This window comes from Colias croceus, chromosome 26 (genome assembly GCF_905220415.1).
Source record: "Colias croceus chromosome 26, ilColCroc2.1".
Classification (NCBI taxonomy): domain Eukaryota; kingdom Metazoa; phylum Arthropoda; class Insecta; order Lepidoptera; family Pieridae; genus Colias; species Colias croceus.
The window spans coordinates 5,835,361-5,851,041 of NC_059562.1; the positions used below are offsets into that span (position 1 = coordinate 5,835,361).

General features: G+C 31.3%; 1 protein-coding gene across 1 annotated transcript in view; it reads right to left on the reverse strand.

Moving 5' to 3' along the window:
- Nucleotides 1-15,418, reverse strand: part of LOC123703485 (filamin-A) — a 66,748-nt gene extending 51,330 nt beyond the window's left edge. The window contains exon 1 of the mRNA XM_045651499.1: nt 15,240-15,418. The gene's annotated coding sequence lies outside the window, so the exon portion shown is untranslated. The remainder of the gene's footprint in view (nt 1-15,239) is intronic.
- Nucleotides 15,419-15,681: the final 263 nt, after the last annotated feature.

Consider the following 15,681-nt stretch of genomic DNA (forward strand, 5'->3'; position numbering starts at 1 on the left):
TCGTACTTTTTTATGCTTTTCATATTTTTATAATTTATCTCGTGTAATTTACTTCGATAGAGCATTGAATACTTACTATTTAAAATATAGATCCTGATATATAAAAAATTCTTGATAGAAACAATGTCAGATGATATCAGTACGAAGATTTACATTTTAATTAATACTTACTAAGTGAGTTTTCAGACCAATTTATCAACATCCGCTAATAACGCGCGGACAGAATTTGACAGGTGCTGAAATGACAGCCATTGTGATTCTTTTGTTTTCCCGCCTAATTTGTTTTCTGAACGACAGCTATTCTAATAATTTAAATTTAGAATTTAAACGAGCATTCAGGTTCTTTGATTAGTTTTTAATGGAAAAAATGTGTTGATTAATTTATAGTCTCTATAGGCATTTTCAGAAGATTGACTACCAGTTGAAAATGCAATGTATTTTTATGTGAAAAGTGAAAATTGTATAAATTTAATTGTTTATTCTTTAACCCGGTTGATATTACACTGTAGCTATACGACCATGGTAAACAATCGTTAAATTTTTGAGGAATTAAATTTCATAACAACTTAAAATAAACGAAGGTATAGAATAAAACAATATTACAACTAGGTCTTAACATAAAAGTGTTTAAAGTGCTAACTACAACAGTTGTTCGTTTTCAAATATAAACATTAAACAGTTCTACATATTTAGGTATATTTATTTTACAGAAGCATTGTTAAACCTAGAAATTGTACCTATTTTACTTTATGTACCTACATTGTTTATATTTATCTATAATAATAAAGCGGTAAAAATAGTAATTTTATTTGCATTTTCATTTATATAAAATACTAGGTTTCCGCCCGCGGCTTCGCCTGCGCTGTCAAAGAAAAACCCGCATAGTTCCCGTTACCGTGGGAATTCCGGGATTGCATCATTTTCCCGGGATAAAAAGAAGCCTATTACCTTTCTCTGGTATCAAAATATCTCCATATCACATGAAAATTGGTTCAGTAGTTTAGGCGTGATTGAGTAACAGACAGATAGACAGAGTTACTTTCGCATTTATAATATTAGTATGGATTCTATGCAACAGACAATTTTACGTAATGTTTTTTTTTTCCTTTTTCCGTTCAATTGCGCGGTAAACGGTCAGTGCTGCTACAATGCAATAAAATATTTTCCGTATGATATACCACGTAGAAGTGTGGTAGAAGCTAGGAGACTCTATAAATACTCGTTGGATTTTAATAGTATTTCGCAGTAAAGTATTTTAGCAGGAAATATTATAATGATTAACAGCCACTAATTACATTCGTGCAATAAATCAAAAGTGCATAAATATGTTAAATAATATAGGACATCATGAACAAAATTTTAATAGGTGTTACCCATTACCACTTATAACAATCCAAAGCTAAAAAAAATTGTTTAAAACCTTTTTTGAAGTAATACAAATTTAATTACAGCAGTAAGCAAGTAAATATTTGTAATACGTAATGCGCTTGATGTAAAGCAATGAAATGTAAACAACCATCACTCTAGTTTGAAATATTCGAAAATAACGAAATTCGGTAAAATGTATCGTTGCATAGTTATTTTTGACAAGGTCACCTTACTGTTTATGCCTTCCTGGTATGTCATCAACCGATCAATAGGTACATGTAGGTAGGTACATTATTTGATTACATTAAAAAATCATAAAAAATCCCATGTTTATAGAAAAAATGAAAATTTAAAATAATTTCTGTAAATAAACATATGTACCTTTTTAATAATGCTACCTATATAGATAGCAGTAGGTCCTCGTACAACAAAATATAATTGCAAGTATATTCCCGAAAAAAGTAACTATAGATTTCGTCGACAATAATGTCTTTCAAACGAAATTCCATCGCCAGCACTTCTAATAACTAGGTATATATATAAAATTTATAAAATTGAGTGCATAGGTAATCTCAATACCCATTGAAGAGCATGAATTCAGTTTTTTGCGGCATAATTGATGACGTCACAATCTATATCCGTATTTCGTCGACAATAATGTCTTTCAAACGAAATTCTATCGCCAGCACTTCTAATAACTAGGTATATATATAAAATTTATAAAATTGAGTGCATAATCTCAATACCCATTGAAGAGCATGAATTCAGTTTTTTGCGGCATAATTGATGACGTCACAATCTATATCCGTATTTTACGAGCGATCGCTTACACGTAATCCAAACGTTCACATACCTATCACACTAAATCTAATTAATGGTGTTAGTCCCAATTCTGTTGTAAAAATGTTATTTTCAGCCCCACGACGACAGAGGACGAATATGTTACGAAAATAAGTGAATATTTTTAATAATTTCAATGATAAATATGTTAATGAGTATCAATGCGAGGTTTTGAAGACGATTTAGAGCACATGTTGATTTTTAACATCTGTGCAGATGTTAAATAATAGCGGACACGTGTAGATCGCATAAAAGATAGTGAGTAATAATATAATATGTGAAATCGGAACAAATCAGATAGGTAGGACGCATACACAATGATATTGTAATAACTAATATGGTAATATTGGGACGATTAATTTTTAAGTATATATATATGTATATATTTATATACGTATACATTTTTTAAATGTGTAATAACGAGAGCAAAAGGCTAGAACTTAGCTATTGCTGTCCAAAACTCGAGAGAATTAACCAGCTCTGATTTGCAGACTAAACTAATCTAAACTTATAAAACCTTCATACACATACGCATCATATACGCATCATATTCTGGTTTGTTATAATATTAATTAATAATAACACAAAAGTAACACCATACAAAATTACACGGAGCAATTAGTGCCAGAGATTTTTGCGTTGTATGACTGGTACGTGTTAATACAATGTACGCGGGAATTTTAATAGAAACCAATCAATTACAAAGTAGAGCGTTATATAAATCAATTAAGGTGTAGGTTGACACACGTTGACAGGTGTCGCATAACAAATCATAATAAGAGACAACCTTGGAGACAACAGACAGATATGAGATAATGACTGTAAGTGACTTTAACATAGGCAGGATCCTCAATGGGAACGGGAATTTCCATACAGAAGAAGTCTTTTAAGTAGGCTCATGCTGATAATTATGCGTAATCACTACACTCGACTCTCGATTTGTGACCATTAAAAAAAATAAAAGAAAGATGTCCAACAACAAACAATACCCCTAACCCTCCCTGGCAATATCTAATGAAATCAAGCTTAATTCTTCGTGCCATGGTTCAAAAAATATCTATATAAAAGATTTGCAGTCAAGAACCAATTTCGATCCACAGCCAAGTTAAGATCCTCACTGTTAAATCAACAGATTCCTGAACATGACATATTAATAGTACATCAAACTTGGCACTAAATCTCAATGTTGATATTTATTATTTACTATTATAATTTAGCTTGTTACAAAGTGTATTACAGTGACGTTAAATCATATGCACAAATCATTTATGACACCCTGCTTTATTCGTTCTACTAAGTGGTAGTATTAATGGTGCGTGTCCTACTAACCGAATTTGAGTTAGGGCTTATATTCACGGAGGCTAGTAGAATTAACAACGTATGATGGAAAAAGTGTTTTAAGACAAAAAAAATGTGTGCGTGTACTAGTACATGCAAGAAGTGAAACTTCTTTATGACCTTATTTTTCAAAACATAATTTTCTATATGCAAATTTACAGAAATACGTCGAATCACGCGTGGCAGGGATAAGAAAAAGATGGCGCGTAACGGAAAAATGTCACGCGTAACTAAAAAAATGTTAAGTACACTAAATTTTTTTCCAACCCCGATAAAGAAGTTTCACTTCAAATAGGTATCACTCTAATTTGAATAAAATAAGACTAGGTAATCCTAGTGCGTCTAATAGTGATGTCATGCAACTTGTTCTACACGTAATGCGAAGTACTAAGTAGCCTTGCTGTAGCTCTTGCTGTAAAAAGCTATTCTATGAGACATAAGTTCACAAATCTACACTGGATCTGGATTGAAGGTCGAAGGAATGTAACTAATTATAAACCCAGGATCTTTACAAAGTTTACTACAAACTAGAAGGCGTATTACACTGCGATTTGGCGTTACGTATTGGGTCACGCCTTGTCATTTTATATGCTGTAATGTCAAGGCAGGCGTTCAGACAACAACTCGACAGTTACAGAGTTGAACTATTCGGCGTAGTCTCGACACTAATCGACATCGATATCGACCGAAATCGGTCGGTAACTAACGATTATCAGTAACCAATCAGTAACTATAGTATAGACCTAAAAAATTTAGTGTTCTTTTTCCAAGAAATTTAGCTTAGTTTTAGGGAATAGATAGTAAATTAAAATTAGTTATATTAATTTTCGCATTATTACAATTGCAATTGCATTTAAAAAAAGCAAATTTTATGCACAAAAAAACATGGCAGTTAATTTAATTTTAATCAAATTCGATATTTTTTATATCAATCGTTTAATTAATGTTCTATTAATTACATATTCATGGAATCCAAAATTCCATGTATGGCAACCTCTTTATTTACTTTTTTGACATTTGACATCAATCATCAATCATGAAAATAATATTTCTATCAAAATAAATATAAATTGTGTGTTTTCAAGAGGATAATTTTTCATTATGTTCTTAAAAGTCCTATAAATCTATTGGATAACAAATATCCTAAGAAAACGTCGATCTGCGTTATGTTTTTATATAGTTAAAGCTATTAGTTTTAGTTTAGTAATATTTTGTTATTTGTGAAGTGCAATAAAATTCTAATCAAAAGACTCCAAAAGCTCTACAAGATAATTCTGCTCAATTCGAAGCCTTTTGAGAAATCTTTAAGACATAATAGAAACTGACGGAACTAAAACTAAGGACGGAACGGATAATTTGTATCACTTGTATTTTTAGCTTGTATTATTATATTATATTATGTGCATCATTGTATATTTTATTACAGTTAATAATCAAAGGATGCAATGCAATTGATTTAGCGGTTCACGGTTAATATTATTTATGTGTTAAATATAAATATTTATCTATAAATTTTATATTTTACAGATGAACAAGTTACTAGAATTATTATGTTGGTGAGGGATGATGGTTTTGAGCCAAATTTTCAACTACGCTATTATAAACTGTTAAATTAAAATTTTCTAATAAATTTATTTCGTAATTGAATCGTTTTATTTTATTTGTATTCATCTGTATAATTTTATTATCCTAGAAGTTCAAAAAGAAATTAATCGAATATGAATGCAATAATTTAGGCTGAATAAATGCAGACAGCAGTACACTATTTTAATATTTATTTAATATAATATAAGAGGCTTCTTAACATTTTCAATAAGATTTTGAAACCATCTTACAAATAAAACATTATTTGTTTATTTTATTTTAATTGCAATAACATTAAATAAGAGAAAAAAATATTGCGTTAAATCATAATATAGCATCGGAAGTGCGAAATATCTTCTATTTATTATAAAATTATAATAATACTCTGTTTCTCTGCCCAAATTACGTAAATGACATAGTTTTTATTTTGTAAAGCTAGATAATAGCATGGCTTACTCGAAACCAACATTTAAACATGAGTCTTTAAATTGTACGCTGTCGTAGTACACAGAATAGGTAAGAAAAATAAAGGTTCACAGCTCCTCCCCCGAAGGTGATATCATGATAATATGTATAAACTATCCTCACCCGACCTCTAAGGAATATTCATGCAAAATTTGAAGTAAGTAAATCTATGCAGTACTTTCTGAGATTAGCTCGGAAATACATACAGACAAACAGACAAACAGACAAAAATTCTAAAAACTATGTTTTTGGTTTCTATATCGATTATAGATCATGGATCAAGTATTCTTTTAAAAAAATATTCAATGTACAGTTTTGACTTTCCTACGATTTTATTATATGTACTTATAGAAATGATGTTTCCGATATTATCAACCGTATCTACAAATCACAGCTACAAATCCACACAAACCGTAAGGCCCTTCTCCCATTTCGATACTTCTAGAATACGATGCTCGAGTAGAATACTAGAAAGAAAGAAAGAAAGAAAGAAAATACGTTTAATCACAAATACTTTTACAAATTTTTGACTTATAACTAAACACTTTACATGGAAAAAAAATTAAATCTTAAAATACATTAAATACATTCAAATATCTTAATATCGTATTCGTGATTAGGTGGACTACTCAGCATTTGCCTCTCCGTATTAGAGGACAGGCGCCGGTTTTCAGTAGTCCCCTCGACTTGCTACGCTTGGAGCACCAGAACTAGTTAGATATTTGCTCGCTGCCCGATGCTCGCATATTAAGCGACTGAAAAATGACTAAATTCATCATTATTGTGCCTCGTTTTTGTAGACGGACGCTATGTCGAGCGATTCCAGTGACGATGTAAAAGTAGGATGTACTGGATTCATCCATATATTGAAAGAAACATAAGTAAATTGTAGAGTTTTTATAGCCGCACGAGAACTACAACATGATGATTAGAATTTTTTATCTTTCTTCCGAAGAGATACGCGCGAAACGCGACGTAAAAACGACCACCTACTAGTCGCGGACGTTTAGGATACCGGTAGCGTAATGGGAGAAGGGCCTTCGAGATCTTGTCGAGATCAAACGTCGGTATCATAACGATTGACAATGTCAAAGAATAATTTGTTTTGACAATATTCGAATGTGTTGCAAAGAAATGATTTTCCAAATCCATGAAATCTATATTTTATTTATTTTTCATATATCTACGGAATTGAAATAATGATGTTATTAATTTAGATAAAAATGCATTGCTACAAGGCTATTATTATATAAATATTTTGACGCATAAAGGAAAGTTTTGTGAAGAATAAAAATTATAAACAAATATGTATCCATTGTATGCTTCCATCAAATTGGGGAGAGGTATTAAGCGACATCATTTTCATTGCTGAAGACGGGTCTATAAATAAGTTATCGGTAATTACCGACTAATTTGTACAGACTACAGGGGCAGATGTACAAATCAGTGTATTTGAACATTTTTCAGGAATTTTAATTAGCAATTAGATAGACTCCGATATGTAATGTAAACACTAAAATGTATGTTACGTATAAAGCTAGATCAGTAGTCAACGAGAACGATTAGTCTTTTATTAGTAGCTTATTAAAAGCTCATAGTTCTATAAAATATAACCTTCAATATGAATCCTTGTAAACATCTACTTAAATAAAAAAGTTGTTGGTTCGAGTTTATAAGGATTTTTCTTTCATATAGTATAGTAAAAATTATATTACTGACGCAAGGAGAAGCACTCTTTAATTTTAAATTTTTGTTAGGAAAACTATTTTTTCTTCATTACTCATGCGACGTCTAGGAAATAGAGCTTGAAGTAAAATAAATTATTTCAGTAAAATAATTTCATTCAAACAAAAAGTACAGTCTAGACTTCTTAGAGACAAAAATTGACAGTTCATATCAATGATTCATGTTTTACTAGTGTCAGATTACCGCGCATGCGTGTTCTATAAATACACCCTTATGTAGTAGGTACGAGATATGAAGATAACTTTTGCTCGTAGTTTCGTTGATTTTACGAGATCTTGCAAATGTTTGTATTATTCTGAATTTTCCTACGAAAACGTTTTCCAAACGAAATTATTTCATATTTTCTACAATGTTTTCTACCACATAACGGTAGAACCAAGAAATTAATATTAGAAATCTTCAAAACAGCCGGTATCCTATCTTCAAAAGATAAATTTCGATTCAAAGATCTCTAGACAATACTGCCTTGATGGTCTGATCCTTTTCATAGTTGCCAGATGTATAATAAAATAGCTTTCCTCGATAAAATACGGAAATAAAATTCTTCAGTTCGACGCAATAGTTCGAGATTATTTCCTTTAAGATCACTAATTATCAATTCCTATAAAAATTTCTGTATACTACGAACTAAACGTGAAACTGAAATATAAATTATCAGTTAATTGTGCTATTTATAAACAGTTATTTATGTAGAGTTCAGTCCGCTTTCTCAATTAATTAGCATCTATGTAGGACAAGGATTTCAGTAGATATTCTGTCGTGCACCGTGCTTCTGAGAAATGGAATATGGGTCAAGTCCCGGGATTGTAAACTCCCGCTATTAGATAAAAAAAACTTAAGTAGTTACGTTATAACTCTATTACGAAGATTAGATGAAAATAAAAAGCTTAAGGGCCAGTTTCACGGCATTCTGATAAAATTTTTAAATTACAAAATTTTAACCGATTGATAAGGTAAACAAAATATAATATTATCCAGAAGTTCGACATCCAGAGATACATATTTGTATCAAGACTTCAATGGTATTCGACTTGATGAAGTTTTATTTTCGGCTTGAATAAGACAAGCACATTTAAAATGATGTCAGACTTGCAACCAGTTTTTATGGTCTGAATCGAAAACACTACATCGGTTTCTTCGATCTTGAAAGGGTCTTTAATCCCGGCATGGCATGCCACTACCGAAATAATTCAAGATCAAAAACTCTCAAATATTTTTCATGACATGTGTACCTACTGTATGAGTATGAGCCACCTATACATCCTTCCTCTATGAGCCACCTACATTGTCTGTTCATTTAGTTATAAGAAACAAACAATTCACACAAAAATTAAATTGTTTTGACATAACGAAACCAGTTAAAAGTACATTTGAAAATGTTAAAAAGCTTCATTGCTCGATTCATTGTCGCTCGTTTAAAACTGTCATTTATCTTAGCGTAAAAAACAAAAACATTTGTTCAGCATTCACAACGAATGTGTATTAAATTCTCATCGGATAAGAAATACAATAATCATCATGTGGACTTGTTAAAATGACTGAACGTGCCAAAATGTCGGAATTGTGTAATTGTCGTAAATTCTTTCTTTCTTAATTTTTTTCACTGTAAGGACATTGAACAATATGTGCAAGATCTTACGTATGCCTACATTTTATTGGTGCTTTTAAGTACCTACTGAGTATCTTTAAATGAATGCAATTTTTATTTAAATAGCACTTTTCTTTGGTTATTTGTAGCTACAGAGACTATAATACTATATTGTAGCTATTGTTTTATTTATCTGCACTTTATATGTGTCATTGCGGATGTTTAATATAACCGGCTAAAACTATAAACGTTTTAGAAAATATTTCAGCTGTGATTTCAGCCAAGGTTTAGACCGGCTACTCACGTACCTGCAGCAGCGGCAATATTGGAATTGGACTCTTAATTGGCTCCTTAATAGTAATGTGTGTGTAGGCAAGCAGGGGCAATTTAGAGAACAACGGAAATTGCTCCGACCGCCGCGGCGACCCACCGAGGTGCCGAGATTGTACCAATATCGCCCCTGCGGCAGGTACGTGAATAGCCGGCTTTATTTTATGTTGTTTACAAAACAAATGACACAGAAGTCACTTTCAAATAAACTTTTCAACGTATAGGTACGTAATTAGTGGTAATTATACTATGTATGTACCTTGGTATGTACATAGCGTTTCATTTGTTTCAATCTGAGACTGAGAGTACGTACGCTAATACATATACATTTAGCATACTACAAATACATATTATGACCGCATACTTTGGCATTCTTTGGGAAAGGACTACCTATGCTGAATAGTGGAAATTTATTACCTGAATAGATTGATTAGTTTTTCCTTTTATTAAAAAAAACAACTAACCTTGATGTAAAATTACTTTCGTCAGAACTTGTAAAGTAGGTACCTAGCTACATTAGTTTGTCTCTATCAATGTTGTAAATAGGTGATTGTCGTATATTTTGTAAATGTAAATAACAATTTTCGTTGCTTATGAAAGTTACGATTTTCACAGCATTTTTACCATGTTGAGCTATGGAGATGAAAAAAATGGATATATACATTTTTTGTAAGGATAAAAACAGTGTAATTTGTCAATTTTGTACCTACAACTAAAATATTATGTGTGTAATTATAAAACGTGTTGTCATTTCACTCAAATTATTCAGAGTTGGCTCAACACATCCACGTGGATAACGATTATTATCTTACTTAGAAAATTATGGCAGACGTCTTTAAATTACTAATTAGTCTTAAATCACAACAAACAAACAAAAACATAAATCTATCGCAGTATAAACTGAAATTCTTCCACCAGTAGAAATTATTCTTCAGTGATAGAGGTACCTAGTACCTACCTATATGCAATTTTTTATTCGTTTTCACCATGTTTTCACATTTTATAATGGGTGATGCCGAGGCGATCAACTTGTTACGAATTCGTCTTACTTACCTTCTCTCATCTGGCCGTTATCTCATGGTATCAATATCGTTGGTTCAAGAAGTTACGATTTTCACATCCTTTTTCCATGTTGACCGATAGGTATGTAAAAAATGCATGAATGCAATCCATTGAACTTTGAATAAACTTTTTTGCCTGCCGATTTCTTCTAGCAACTTCTATCACATCATTATTTCAGCTACCAGCTGATTTATTATAAGTTCCTGACCTTTTCAGAATAATAGATATAGTCATAAATAATATGCACGTCGTTGGAACGCTCCTACCAATTGCACATGGCGCATTTTCGCGGTCCATTTGCAGCAGACAGAGCGGTTGGTCATGTGCCTCTGTCCTCGTGTTTGTTATTTTATTGTTTTACTTCTATGCTGGATAGTTTTTTTTTTTATATATAAATACTTTTTACGCACTTATTGATACTGACAACGAATAAACGCTCACGTCACTTAAAAGAAGACTGAAGAAAAAGTAGTTCGAAATTGGAACGATTTTGAATATTCTTTTTTTTTTCTGGCGCATTGACTTCAAATCCTTCAAGTAAATTGGATGTTTCGTGGACTTAGATTACAAAATAAAAGACAGATGGAGCGTTGCCGAACTAAACCGAATGATTTATCGTCATTTTCAATAAAGCTATGTGTGCTGTCATTTCGCCGCTGCCGGCTGCACTGTACGTACACGGTGCTTCTTGTGTGCGTGTAATGTTACCAGATATTGAAAAATTTCCCAAATTTTTGCCCGACTACGGAAAAAAGAGGGTTATGTTTTTCGAGTTTATGTATGTATGTATAATATTTCTTTGACACGCCCTGCAGTATAAACCGTTGGACCGATTTTGAGTTGTGAGGTTTCATTGCAATCATCTGAATTATTATGTTAGTGGCGGTGTTAGTGGTGACGTAGGCTATATACATAAATTTACAAGTACTAGTTTTAATTTTTATTTTAATAAACATATAATATAATTTCGGGTTAATGATATTTTTTTTATAATATTGTAAAAAATATTTTATTACATAAAGTACCTGCCTACTAAAGTTATGGACAAAATAATTGTATTCAATTTTTAATTAAATAAATTACATAAAAAAAGTTTTAATATTAAATATAATAATTATATTATTTTTTACTTTTCAAAATATATGAATGCGAATAGCGGTTGTTTTTAGTCGAGAATACGGGACATTTTATTTTCATCATATCCATCATGGAGTTCACAAAAATTAAATCACTAGCGAAAACGACTATGACGTTTTTAAGCTTTATAAAAGTAACAAAATAATGTATTATGCTTATTAAAATAATGTAATAATGATCATGAACCTTTAGTGCACTATACAAATAATCACATTCACGATCGAAAAATCCAACAGCATTACCCTGGAGATCTTTTAACCATTTCACCGTTTTACCAATAAAAATGGCAAATTCATTTTCAAAATACTGGCAACATACGTTGAAGTTTTGTATTCCTTCATATCTGTAGAATTATGATTCTTATTATAGGAATAAATCAGCCAAATAATCTACAGAAAACCCGTGAAACGATGTTTTATCTTATTTTTTTGTTTTCGGGAACAAATTTTACAGCGTTTTATTATCACAAGACAGCTTTTTTACTAAAATTTCGAACCCGTTTTGACGTTTTGCATGACACTATATGCGCTATAGCACTGGTGCAGCGACGTATTTGCTTTTGATTTCGTATTTTCTTTGACAAGGGCGACGGGCGGTTTTCATGCTCCATCTGTACTTTATTTTGTAATCTAAGTTCGTGGATATTTCATTTTTGAAAAAAGTTATGTAAGTTAGTTATCAAGTTTATTGTGTTTAGATATTATTTACAATTATATTTACCTTTCGTTTCATGTCTCAGCAGCATCTTTTTAAAATGAAATTAGGAGCTTTTTATTAGCAGTCACAAAATAAATTGAAAGCAAAATAATTTTAAACGTTAGCTTTAAAATATAATACGATAAATTAGACACATAGCAAGCATTTCAAACAATCTTTGAAATATTTTGTCTGACAATATTGGCAAGAATGAAAATCGATAAATCGTTTAAAACAATTTAAAATATTTTCGTACTTGCTTATACAGATGGCTTGAATCAACACTATAAAGCGATTTATTTTTGCACAACACTACAGCTGGACATTAGTGCAGTTTGTTACAGAGTAATTTGTAATTTGATCCTTTTCCCTTTGAATAGATTGCATAGGTTAACCTATTACAATAATTTAACACAGATAAAATAATATACTGTTTTACGTACAAATTTGTTTCAATTTTTTAGTTTACGTTTTTTGTTAAATAGTTACTCTATAGTTTTTAGGCTGAAAAAGTAATTCTTATTGGTAAGAATTTTCTACAATTTTTGTTTTGCTTTACAAGTTTACAGCAAATATTATATAAGTAAAGCGGCTCGACGAAACACAGTGGGGTTTTTGTCGGTAACTAAAAATTCGACATATAAAATCTGACATAACCCACGGCTCCTTCCCCGGGGTATCTTTGGAAGTTTTCCCCACTATAAAAAAAAGTACAAATAGCAATTAACGATTATTATATTTGTATCAAAAAAAATGTTGTGTGGTTTTATGAAACCACGGTAAAAGTGAAACTTTTTTTCACACTATAGACATTTAACTAAAAATTATCGTATTTGTACGATAAATTATCGTACGTATCGTGCGTCACGCGACATGCGCTACACAGGCCAAAAAGTTTGAGACGATGTAATAAAAGTTTCACTTTAAAAAATCAACAGATTTATAATTTCTACATTGATTTACACTTAATTTTATGTTGTAGACATAAATGTGTTTAAAAATATTTAAAATCAACTTTTACGAAACACATCATGAAACTGAAATGTATAAAATTCCACAGTTATATTCCTGACGATTAAAGTAATGCTAACGGGAATTTCAAAATAAAATCTGGCGGTAATTCAAACGCTTCGTAGAAGACCACTAATCCATATTATATATTACAGCTACAGAAAATACGAGAAAATGTAAGAATGATATCTCGTTTCAAAATATTCACACAATTAGAACATTCGGAATCATGGTTAAATTGTTTACACTAAATATATTGGCGAAATCTTAGATTACAAAATAAAGTACAGATGGAGCATGACAACCGCCCGTCGCCCTTGTCAAAGAAAATACGAAATCAAAAACAAATACGTCGCTGCACCAGTGCTATATTGGCTATAGCGCATATAGTGTCATGCAATACGTCAAAAAGGGTTTGCAATTTTAGTAAAAAAATGCCGTCTTGTGATAATAAAACGCTGTAAAATTTGTTCCCGAAAACAAAAAAAAAAGATAAAACATCGTTTCACAGGTTTTCTGTAGATTATTTGGCTGATTTATTTCTTTAATACGAATAATAATTTTACAGATATGAAGGAATACAAAACTTCAACGTATGTTGCCAGTATTTTGAAAATGAATTTGCCATTTTTATTGGTAAAACGGTAAAATGGTTAAAAGATCTTCAGGGTAATGCTGTTGGATTTTTCGATCGTGAATGTGATTATTTGTATAGTGCATTAAAGGTTCATGATAATTATTAGATTATTTTAATAAGCATAATACATTATTTTGTTACTTTTATAAAGCTTAAAAACGTCATAGTCGTTTTCGCTAGCGATTTAATTTATGTGAACTCCATGATGGATATGATGAAAATAAAATGTCCCGTATTCTAGACTAAAAACTACCGCTATTCGCATTCATATATTATGAAAAATAAAAAAATAATATAATTATTATAGTTAATATTGAAACTTTTTTTATGTAATTTATTTAATAAAAAATTGAATACAATTATTTTGTCCATATATAACTTTAGTAGGCAGGTACTTTATGTAATAAAAGAATTTAAATAAAAATTAAAACTTGACTTCTCATTTATATATATATATATAGCCTACGTCACTACCGCCACTAACATAATAATTCAGATCATTGCAATGAAACCTCACAACTCAAAATCGGTCCAACGGTTTATACTGCAGGGCGTGTCAAAGAAATATTATACATACATACATAAACTCGAAAAACATAACCCTCTTTTTTCCGTAGTCGGGGAAAAATTTGGGAAATTTTTCAATATCTGGCAACATTACACGCACACAGAAGCACCGTGTACGTACAGTGCAGTGGCAAAATGACAGCACACATAGCTTTATTGAAAATGACGATAAATTATTCGGTTTAGTTCGGCAACGCTCCATCTGTCTTTTATTTTGTAATCTAAGGGCGAAATCACCACATTCTTAGTGTCATAAATAGCATTTGTTGATTTGTCGGTAATCATGTTTGACGCAATAGGCTTATTGTATTGGCTAAATGACACAGAAAATTTATCCAGGCATATGCATGTTTTTCCAGAGGCATCGAATTACGAACACTTATATTTCTACTGGCAAAAATGCAGTATCTGTGATTTTGAAATGTTTTATCATGACTCAACGATTTCACAAGGGTCACAGATTATAAATAGATGTCAACCTACGTTCAGGAATCACGAGTCTTACATACTTTTATAAAACGGATTCCAATCCCGAAAATAGCAGATTTCGCTCCCGATTACATCATATTATGTTGACATTCCCGCCTGAGGTTGGGCCTAAAACTATATTTACAAAATCTAGCTGTCCTGCCAAGCCCAATTTAATGTATTTCTACGTTATAATCGACTCAAACACACTCGAACTATTTGTCAGGCTGACGCCTAGATTCCAAGAAATATAATAAAGCATTTGGTGAAAATCAACAAACTTAACCCGATTAATCTCCGTGCGCATTTAAAATAAATTATACATTACCCAAGTCACATTTGAACACTCACTCAACACAAATTTTAGCACGAATGCTGGCTTTTTAAAAAGATTGCACTTACTTCCGATAAGTTGAAAAACCGCCGAAATTTTAAATGGCGGGAAACAGAACTCGCGAAATGTTGCCAGCTATAGTTGATTGTTTCCACTGAGAGTTTAAAATTTCGAATTTTAAGTTTATTGTCCACGGAGTCTGTACTGAGCCAGAGGATATACGTGACTAAAGTTGTTTCACGTAATGTAAAATTTAGGTGCCGGTTGGAAATGTGTGATGTATTTTTGATCGCGTCATACCGTTAAGGGTCAGTTCTCACATGCTTTTGTGTGGGAATTTATTAGTGGGGGTTAGCGTATCCTTTATAACTTTACACGGCCTTATCGGGAAAAGCCATCAAAATCTATTCACTAAAATATAATAAAGAAAGTATAACACACAAGAAAATGAAGTAGGTACGCCTCTGTAATTTGATAGCCAATGTTAATGAATTTTGATACTAAATTTTT